The 10,513-nt window shown below is 40.5% G+C and overlaps 1 long non-coding RNA gene across 1 annotated transcript; it reads left to right on the plus strand.

The window, feature by feature from the left end:
* The first annotated feature begins 4,568 nt into the window (after positions 1-4,568).
* Positions 4,569-9,323, plus strand: LOC310735287. The gene is made up of 3 exons (XR_014536257.1): positions 4,569-4,929; positions 6,522-6,645; positions 6,766-9,323. It is a non-coding gene; the product is annotated as an uncharacterized lncRNA (long non-coding RNA).
* The last annotated feature ends 1,190 nt before the right edge of the window (positions 9,324-10,513 follow it).

Here is a 10,513-nt window from a genome sequence, read left to right on the forward strand (position 1 = left end):
CAGGTTTAAATGAGACTCTCTCTGGAGAAGGGCTTTATCAGTTCTGTTTTTAAGCCCTCAGAGTGAGTGTTAGTAAGGCACTGTGCTATTTATACTCACCTTTGTATTATAATCACTGTATGCACAGATGACACTGGTAATTGCACCTTCCTGACAGAGTCGGTTTCCATGTAATTATGGATGGTGTCTAAACATAACCGCCCATGCCTAAAGCATTAGTAAGTGTGAAAGGAAATTTAATAAAGCTTGAAATGAAAATAGAAATCCGCTAAAAGGCCTGAACTTTTATAGCTTCTGGAATTGGGACACCACAAAAGCCTAGAAAAGAAATCACAAAAATGATAAAATAGAAAAGATTTTGGAGTGTGTGTGCTTCATAGCTGAACAATGTGTCATCCGCTCACACAGTGTCACAGGCGCACACTCACTCACACAGTGTCAGTTTAGTCACTCTATTTTGCCCTAGGCTTTAGGAAGTGAACAAAACCTGTTCCGTGGTCAAAAGCATGTTAAACAGGAAGAATGAAGAAAACAAATTGGCTTTGAGTTCACCTCAAGGGGGCAATGTTGTTCCAAGCTAAATTATACAAGCTAAAAAAAAGTACACAGATAAGGTTTGTTCTCTCTTTCTATCTGTGTGTGCATGTGTGTGGGTGTAACGTTAGGTTTTCCCCTGATATTAAATTTCACCGAGAGGCATTGCATGTGAAAGCTGCCATGTTGCGTATGCTGACCTCAAAGGAGGGCCTTTGTCTCAGTTGCTCTGGTCACGTTAGCAGCTACAGTAAATGCAAGGCTTCCCACGTGACATGGGCCTCAGCGGTGACAAATCACTCTGCACGTCATCAAACCCTCTGAGAAAATGAAAGCAGTGTGCCTCCTGGGCGCCATCAGCACTTACAGACCTAACATGCTAATACCTGTACCTAAAGCATTTTGCTAATGGACATGACTCACCGCATCTCTCTTTAAAAGGACTCTGAAGTTTGAGCTTTATACACAGCAAGTGAGCTTATGGGTTTGGGGTAGCACAATGGATCCCAAAATCTCGTACTAAATTACTTGGATGGTTGGAGAAATAGAGAATTTTAGACGTGAAAATATGATGGTTTAGTTGTGTAGCAAACTATTAATGGTCTGTCATGTTGGCTTAGAAGCTACAGGTCAAACCCTTATACACACACATACATACACACACACACACACACACACACACACACACACACACACACACACACACACAAATACAATCCTCACCTTGTTCGACTCTTCAAACTTGTTAATGGAGCCTATTGAATCCCCTGGGTTGGCTAATGAATGGAGCACAGTCTGACACAATAATGTAGGTCTGTATCCCACTTCTGTCCTAACACATGTCTATAATTAACATTTGCTCTAACATCATGCACACCTCGCTATACCCCACATTCTGTGTTTGTAGATAATAAAAAAAACCCTGCTCTATATTTATGCACCAGCTTGAATACTCAGCAGGATGAGAGGATGTACAACTAAATGGCTGCTTTTTTTTCCGAACAAGGAGAAGAAAAAATATAAATAAATAAATAAATAAATAAATAAATAAATAAATAAATAAATAAATAAATAAAAGGATGGACATCAAAGGAGGGAAACACAGACTCAGAGCTACCCCCATTCATAATAGGGTCATTATGTATGTGTAGGTTTTCCTCACAGGTCAGATGTCAAGGATGGCTTTAATTTTGCCCTTTGCCTACAAAACAAAGTGTTAAAACTAAAAGCTAACAAGCAGCATGTTATGTTGAGGCATTATGTCATATTCAAGATGTCTGTTATTTATGAGGCTTTCAAATGAAGCTCATGAAATCATGCTATTAAAATGGGAACAGGCATGATTGACCATTAGGAGGTGAAATCATTAGAACACAGGGAAACGTGGACTGTGACTATTTTATAAAGTCTTTTTTATAAAACAAGGTAAGTAGGAAGTAAGTGTGTAGGAAATAAAAAAACTTTACTTCAGATGTGTTGGTAAATCCATAGGAAAAAATTATACTTTTACATTACAACAAACTAAGAAGTATGGCAAGCAAGCATATAATGGATAATAATTGAGGTTTTTGCCTTAGCTTTCCATGTAGGTCATAACGAATATGTAAAAGAAGACAAAACTTTCTGCACTATTAACATATACCTTGGATGTGTTAATACATTTCTATGAAAAGACACAATATGACAACAGTTACACTAAAAATACATTCAATTGTTATGAACAACAAACATAAGATAAATGATGACCGAAGTAAACTATTTTGTATAGTGATAATATAGCTTTTACAGAAAAAAAACCTGAATTACTTAATGATACTTAAAGAAATGTAACAGATAGTAATTTAACTCAGATGTCCCTGTTAAGCACAAAAAAAAAGATATTGCATGAGAACGTGAGAAATACACACACGAAGCATGAGCTAGGCAATGACTAAAGCTACTGATATAGCTAGTTATGAGCTAGCATGAACATCTATTAGACAGACAGGGCAGAAGCATAGTGAAAGCATAAAAACAAGAGGTGTTGGTAATTTAATAACTTAAACCTTGTAAGAATACAAAGACCGTGAGCTAAGCTAGTTAATGACCTTCAAGCTAGCAGGTAGAATTTATGCCTTTAATATAAAAATCAAGCCAAAACCAAAAATAGATATATTAGTAAACTATATATATATTTTTTAGCAATTAGTACAAAGTCAGATCCACCTAGCATTAGGCTATTGCTTGTTTGGTGTGATATAAGTTGTAGATACCACCATGATGAGTAAAACCTTGCTGATTATAACCTAGGTGCCAGAAAACATTTCTAATCTAATCAGTATAGAAAGCTACATTGTGCATGATCTTTTTTTTTGCCCAGTCTTGTGCCACTAGGTTTCAGCAGGGCAGGAGATGAGTGGAGAAATGGAGGAGGCAAAGGGAGAAAGGGTTGTTAGGTAATCAGATACGATAAACTGACCAAGACATAAACAGGCAGCTGTGTCTCTGGGACAACCGTGTCCTATTTCCCTCCCTTCATAAATTATGATGTCACACGCTTACCATTAGGCAGTGCTTCAGTTTCGCTATTAGCTCAATTATTTAGAGCTTTTAATTGAATCAACCAAGTTCAGCGAGAGACTGCAATGATCATGGAGAAACTGAATCTGTCCTGGTGCTTCACTCGCCGAGCCACATCAATGATGCAAGAGAGAAGAAAGAACAGAAAAAAAAAAAACATAATGGTGTAATCAGACATTCGTTGCAGATGCCAAGAAGCAAAACACTGAGTTGTCTGAGTTTTTTTACTGCAGCCTGGGTTCAACAGCTCAGGTTCAGCCCAGACTATGCAAAGTGATCATGCTGACAAAAATCTCACTCGCCCACACAAACAGAGGGGAATAAACTTGCCATAGTTTCACTTGTGTATGCATGCACAGTTGCAAAGATAAACACACACACACACACACACACACACACACACACACACATACAGACACATGTGCACAGCCACAAACAAACGAATGAACAAACACAGAAATGAGTCGTATATACACAAGCATAAATGCAGTGGCCAGTGGACAGCCACAGACAAGTATAACAAACTCGTTATACAGTTATACAGTTTACGATATTTGTGAACACAAAAACATGCATGCACAAACACTTATGCATGGGTTTGATAAAGTAATTTAGACCAAATTTAACTCAAGAAGACATTGACTCAGTATTTTAAAAGGCATGAGAAAAATCCCTATTAGTTCACTGCTGTATTTGTTCAGTTGAGGGGCTCATAAATGTGTCCCTATGCACTTCCTGCCCCCTCATCCTATTTCCCTTGTAACCTTAAACATAACAGCACATCATTTCCTTTACTGCTGAGGTTAGCATAGTGTCTACAAAAACCCGTAAGATTTTTTTTTTGTAACCAATATCACATTGCGTTTGTCCTTATATAAAAAATCGAGATATGTGGCAAACCAGGCCAGTAGCTCCACTGGGAGACAAGCTTTTTAGGACAAGCCTGAATTTAGAAAGAGGGAAATCTGACCTTAATGTCAGCCATGTCTGCTCTGAACCGTTCTGTTTGCACGTAATGGCCTTGCTAACAGCAGGGATAGTGGATCCTCTGAGATTCTGCTAGGCATTAGTCTTTCATACTGCTCTAATTTGGCTGTTTTTCTAAGAATGGCCATGGTTTTGTTCTGGGTTTCATTCTAATTCACTCAGTAAAAAAGGGGAAGCTTCTGGCTAGATTTCTGTCTTTAGCTTCACATGTTTCACCTTTACAAAGACTGCCCTTGTCTTCCAGTTCAGCTCAAAGCTCTCAATGGGCATCCCCCTCCTCTCTCTTAACTGTCTAACACACACACACACACACACACACACACACACACACACACACACACACACACACACACACACACACACACACACACACACGCACGCACGCTGCATACTTCCTCTCCTACACTCGCTATGGAGATTGAGTTTCAGAGGTCTTCTAACCGGCAGAGAGCTGAGACAGGCATGCAAAAGTCACATGGTGCAGGATGACAGCTGTGCATGAATCATGGTGGATTTAATTTCGGAGTAATGATTGTTTAAACCGATTGCAGTCGGGTGAATGGCCACTAATACTGCAGTTAGAACTCTGTGACAGAACTTGCTAAATATTTACTGGAACGTTATTTAAGGGCAGCTACTGGAGGCAGAGAATATGGAAAAGCCTGTGCGGAAATCTAAATGTGGACACATTTAATGGACAAATATTTTTCTACACTGTTCACTGTAATCAGTACAAATAGTGGAATATTATGGAATATTATCACTGAACCCTTGTATGGAGATTTGTAGAATCAGCACACAGAAAAAAAATAGTTGCTTCTGGAAAACAGTGAGTGTGAGGAATCTGAGGTAATAAAGCCAAGAACAGGTCTAATGTTTGAGGATTATGTATGAACTCAGCATCAATATCCAACCAAAATATCTACATGGCTATGGATAGTGAACCATAAGTTACAATTTCCTGAAAACATGGCCTCCTAAAATCCCCCTAAGCTTTCACTATGAAATATAGTTGGCCAAGACACACAGATCACACAGACACATGGTCTGCTATACATTTCTCATTTCAGGTCTCGCTGTTGATGACCAGGAGACTAATTATTTTTGAAAGGCTTCCACATCACCATACAAAGCAGAGATTATGGCAGCTTTAGTTTTATATGCTTAGTGCGTGCACACACACACACACACACACACACACACACACACACACACACACACACACACACACACACACACACACACACACACACAAATGAGGAATGGTATTGGAGATGGAGGGGGCTGCTTTGGGAAAGAAAACTCTTACTTGCTCTCTCTCCATCTCCATATCTCTTCAAACAGAAACACACACACACACACATGCACATGCACACACACACACACACACACACACATACACAAACAGAGATAGAAAGCCAGGAGTCTGCTCCATTTTCCATTAATGGTAACTGGAGCTAATCCTCGGTGCATTAGAGGTCAGGCTGCCAAACAGACCACAACATGGACCTGGCCATAATCTACCTCCTGCACGCAAGATTTCTCCCAGGGATCTGAGAGACAGAGGAAGGGGGGAGAGACACAGAGAGGGATTAAACCTGAATAAAAGAGTCACGCTAGGGTCTATTCTTCCCCATCTGTCTGTATATACATCAACAACCTCTAAACTCTCATTTCCTATTCACTATTCTCTGGAGAGGGTTATCGAATAGAGAGCCGTTTTCAAAACCTTGAACAAAACAGGTCGTATTTAGATTTTATTTTAGGGCTTTGGATATAGAAGCACTCAATTGTGAGAGGGGTCTCTGCATACTTAATTCATCATCTAAATATTGAGTGACATGGCAGACGCAAGAAGGTCACGTTCTTTTAGGTGATCTCAGCTAATGGAAACGCCTCAAACCTTAGCGAATCAATAAAGCTCAGCGGGGCTTCCAGGAAAAAAAAGAGCTGCCTTCCTTTTATCTGTGGAGTTTCCACGGAAACAAGGTCATTGCTTTCTGGATCACATCCAGGATGCCACAGAGTTTCCATCACCACACAAACAAACACCACTGTGACCTAAACAGCCAATCACACACAAAGCACTGAGATCAGACCCATTTCATAACACATGCCTGCAAGTGCTCAGATTTCAGGTACCAACCTCCTTCTTCCCTTAAAGAAAAACACTCATGAATTCCTTAGTCTGAAACCTTGTTACCTCAGCCACCCTTGTTAACTAAAGTAACACACATCAATCAGGAGTCATTTATGTTTCTGCTAACCTCATGACCTTGCGACCTTTAACTCTTCTTCAGATGGGGGTGCGGATATAGCAGGCAGTACCTGGAACCTAGCAAATCTGCTTTAGCTCTTGCAGAAGACTAAGACTAAGCCCACTGATCTTAAGCCAATCGATCTCTCTGTCAATCACTCGTTAACCCCCTCTTGAATCACAGGTCTGAATTTGAAGAGATTTGCAGGACACGTGGTTCACATTTTTTGGGTCAAGCTTTTTTGTTGCATTGTTTTCCAAACATGGCTTATATTTTTCCAGTAGAAGAATGCTTCCAGTAGAAGAAGGTATGTTTTGTCAATAACTCTGTGCTAAGGCCTCAAGAAGTTTGAAAGACTATTGTATTTTCAGTATTTTATGTTCTGACTTCCATGCATTTTTGTTTTGCCAATGTAAACCTTTCCCAGATAACATGTTCTCTGGATGCAAGCTGTTCTAGCAGTCTGGCCAGTGTCCATGCAGAGTGAGATGAGCCCAAACCGATAAGACACAATGGGCTATCTGATATGTTGTGAACGGAAGACGGACCCAACTCCCTTTGTGTCAACGCAGAGCACTCTGGGAAAATGGGAAAGGGGGAAGAAGTCCAGACTTTGGAGGACAAGGGGCCCGGGATGCAGGCCAAGAACGTCTGAGAAGAAACATTTGTTTCTCATTTGGTCTGCAAGCTTGAGTGAGTGGAGCGGATACTCACATTTCTCTGGTTACAGGAACTGTCCCTTTTTGTTATGTTCTGAATGATGAAGATCTGGAGGCCTTAGAAAAGTTGAAGCCGAGCCCAAAATCTCAACCCCAAGCAGAAACATCAGTGGTGAATGATTTTTGGCCTGGACAGCAGCATGTTGGCTCTAGGAAATAACAGGGCTGTGCAGCTGCATCTAACTGAGCCAACATTTAACGCAGCTCTCTGTGGCAAACATATTCTCTTTGATGTGCAAGAGCATAGCAAAGCAACTCAAAACTTCAGTGCAATGTAAACAATTTTAAAAGAAAAAAAGCATTGGGCTGTTGCTTCTGGAGTGGAGACATGCCCCGCAGCTAGACTCTGATCACTTGATGGATGGGTTCAAAGGGAGGGAACGTCGTTTACATGCAGAGAGAAGATTGCGGAGTCGAGCCATCAAAATCTGTCTCTGGGAAACAAGGCATGTGCTCAAACAGGAGTCAAATATAACACAATCCGCACATGTGTGCTCCATATGCAGGCTGTGAAAGCAGTGTTGACTTAGTCTGAGAAGTCGCTGATGCTGGATCAGGGGGACGGAGGTGGGGCTAGTAGGGGAAAGAGGGACTAAAGTGAGTTTTTTTTGCACTGTTTGGACCTCGTGGCTGGGGCACATCTGGTTTTGGTTGAGAGTGAGCGACCTCTGTTGCCCACACAGGGCTCTTTATAACGGCTGCTTAGAAACCTGTAGTTAGCACCTGTAGAACCCCCCCTTTGCCATCACCCCCTGTCTGCATTCTGTGTTCAAACCCCCCCCCCCCATTTCCCTTCATTCTTTTCCTCAGTGCTCACTTCCTTTTTTTCTCTTCGTTCCTTCTTTCTGAAACAACATCTGTTACGCAACATGTCCTCCCTGCACTGTTTTTGCTTGCTGAAAACATGCTGGCGCCCCTGAGGCCACAGCTCTCATCCTATCAGAGAGCAGGACCACCACCATGACAACGGGTTACTAAGCAGAATCTTATCCGAGAAGGAATGCCACGGTACCCATATCACCACTCAGAGTATGAGTGGCCGAAATAAACAGACTCGCTCAGATCTTTCTTTCTTTCAGTTCCTTGGGCCTTAGAGTTACAAAATGTGCAAGTGGAATGTTTCTATTCTTTGCTTATTTTATATATTTATATCTCTTTAGTCATGCCTGACTTTTTGTTCTGTTTCCAGATAGAGTCAGACAGAACAAAGACAAATCTGTCTCAATGCTCTCAAAATAACACAGCTTACTCAGCCACAGTGAAGTCTCCTGTTAGCTTTTTTTCCAATTGTTTTTTTGCCATTAGCCTCTTGCCTTGCTAAAATAAAGACCACCCAGAAGTCCGTAAACTTGTTTTAAAACTGTTGCCGTTCCAGGTAGGACTTGTTAAAAGGGTTGTTTTGTCAGGACTCCTGTCTCACCCAAATGAGAAGTGATCTGGAACAGAGTGGACATTTCCATTAGAGGCTGTGTATGTGCATGCTTGTGAACAGAGTTGGACCATTAGTGCTGATGTGCCTCCCTGTTTTAACAGGTTTATAAATAGAGTGATTTATCACGTGGAGTGAAGAAGGTGCCTTTGGCGCTTTGACTGATGTTAATGAACCTAACACACACAGACAAAAGACGTCACTGGACCTGTTTGGCCCCTCTGCAGTTTACCCAGATAACTCAGCAGGGTGTGCAAGCCCCAGGCTAATAAATGTGACACGCAAACACAGCCCAGTCAAGAGCTAGTGACAGCCCCTAAAGCCTCGCCTCTTTATGACAGATAGATAGGTCTGAGTGCACTGTGGGTTGGTCTGAGTGCACCGTGCTGGAGTGGAGAACTAGCCTGGATTTGTTTACCTTACTGTTTCCATGCATATTACACCTGACTAGACTAATCCTCTCACCAATGCCCCGTGGCTATGTAAATACAGTGGAGGGTGTCTCCTGGTGTCTGGCTTGTACTAGGGGTCCTGGGGGTTGCAGAATTGGAATGCTCAGTACCGGTTCTTCTGACTCCCAATTCATCATGCTGTCATTCTAACAAGCTAATCCACTGCCAATCCCAATCCCAATGCCAATCCCATACCCAATCTAATCTCCTCCCTAGCCAAACCTTCCACCCTGAAGGTTTTTTGTGTAGCTTTAAACTGGAGCAACTAATTTAATCTAAGTTAATCTAAGTTAAAAAAGCTTACAGTTTACAGTTTAGCATTGCATGTTTATTAACACAAACTTGCCTCATGCAGAAAAAGATTCAGATAAATGTAAAAAAAAAAAAAAAATTATTGTGGAGTAGCATTTAGATATATGCTGAGGTTGCAGGTAATTCTGCCTTCAAAATGGTTGCCACTACTTTTGGTTTTTTGACATACTTTTGTCTATTTTTAGTCATAACAATGTATCCTACATTAGAAAGCACACGAGTATATCTGTGCTTAATACAAAATCAGGGACAAACTTACACTTATAAAGAACATCTTATTCCTTTTTATCACCACATTATCTGTGTAAATCTGCTTTGAGACAATGCTCATTGTTAAAAGCACTATACAAATAAAAATGAATTGAATCAAATCGAATTTAATCGAATTGAATTGAATTGAACTGAATTGAATTTGTTTGGTTTGATTACAGACAAGAAGCTTGAAGTAAATCCTATTTGCTGTCCATGTTAGCTGTTAACAAAAATGTTAAACTAGAGACTAAACAAAAAAATCTCTGAAATTGTTTGTGAATACAATTGGAATACTATTATTATTCAGTAAGCTCACTGGAGGTTAGGCAATGTTTCTACAATGTTCTTTAAAAAAAGGTTTGCCTGAAAATATAAATAGAACACTGCACATACAAATTTTCATATATGACAAGAAAAAAATAGTAATGTCTAAAAATGTGAAACATTACCTGAATAAAACCTGACATGATTTCATTATTTCACTGTGAAATCAAAAAGTCTCTCTCTCTCTCTCTCTCTCTCTCTCTCTCTCTCTCTCTCTCTCTCTCTCTCTCTCTCTCTCTCTCTCTCTCTCTCTCTCTCTCTCTCTTTTACCCTCACTCAGTCTGATACAGCATTCTGGCCTTATGAGTCAGCATTAGGTTTCTGATCCACAGTGGATAGTGTGTGTGTATGTGTGTGTATGTGTGTGTGTGTGTGTGTGTGTGTGTGTTTTGCATTCCACGGCATTATCATAATGATAGGTGCTGTTAAAGCATTCCACATGACCTCCAGTCCAACAGCCTCTTGCCAAACCAACATGCAGTATTTACCAGGGCGGAGGCCATACTCAGAGTTTTCTTTTGACCAAAAATCTCTGAAACAACTTTTTTTACTCAGCAAAGGAAAAACAACAACAAGCAACCACGCGAAAACAGAAACGTGCCTTGTAAAAGGGCAATCGTTTCTTAAAAAGTGCTTGAAACATGTCTTGGTCTTAATCTCATGTGATACGTCTGTCTTGGAAATGGA

This window comes from Silurus aristotelis (genome assembly GCF_946808225.1).
Source record: "Silurus aristotelis genome assembly, chromosome: 13".
Lineage (NCBI taxonomy): Eukaryota > Metazoa > Chordata > Actinopteri > Siluriformes > Siluridae > Silurus > Silurus aristotelis.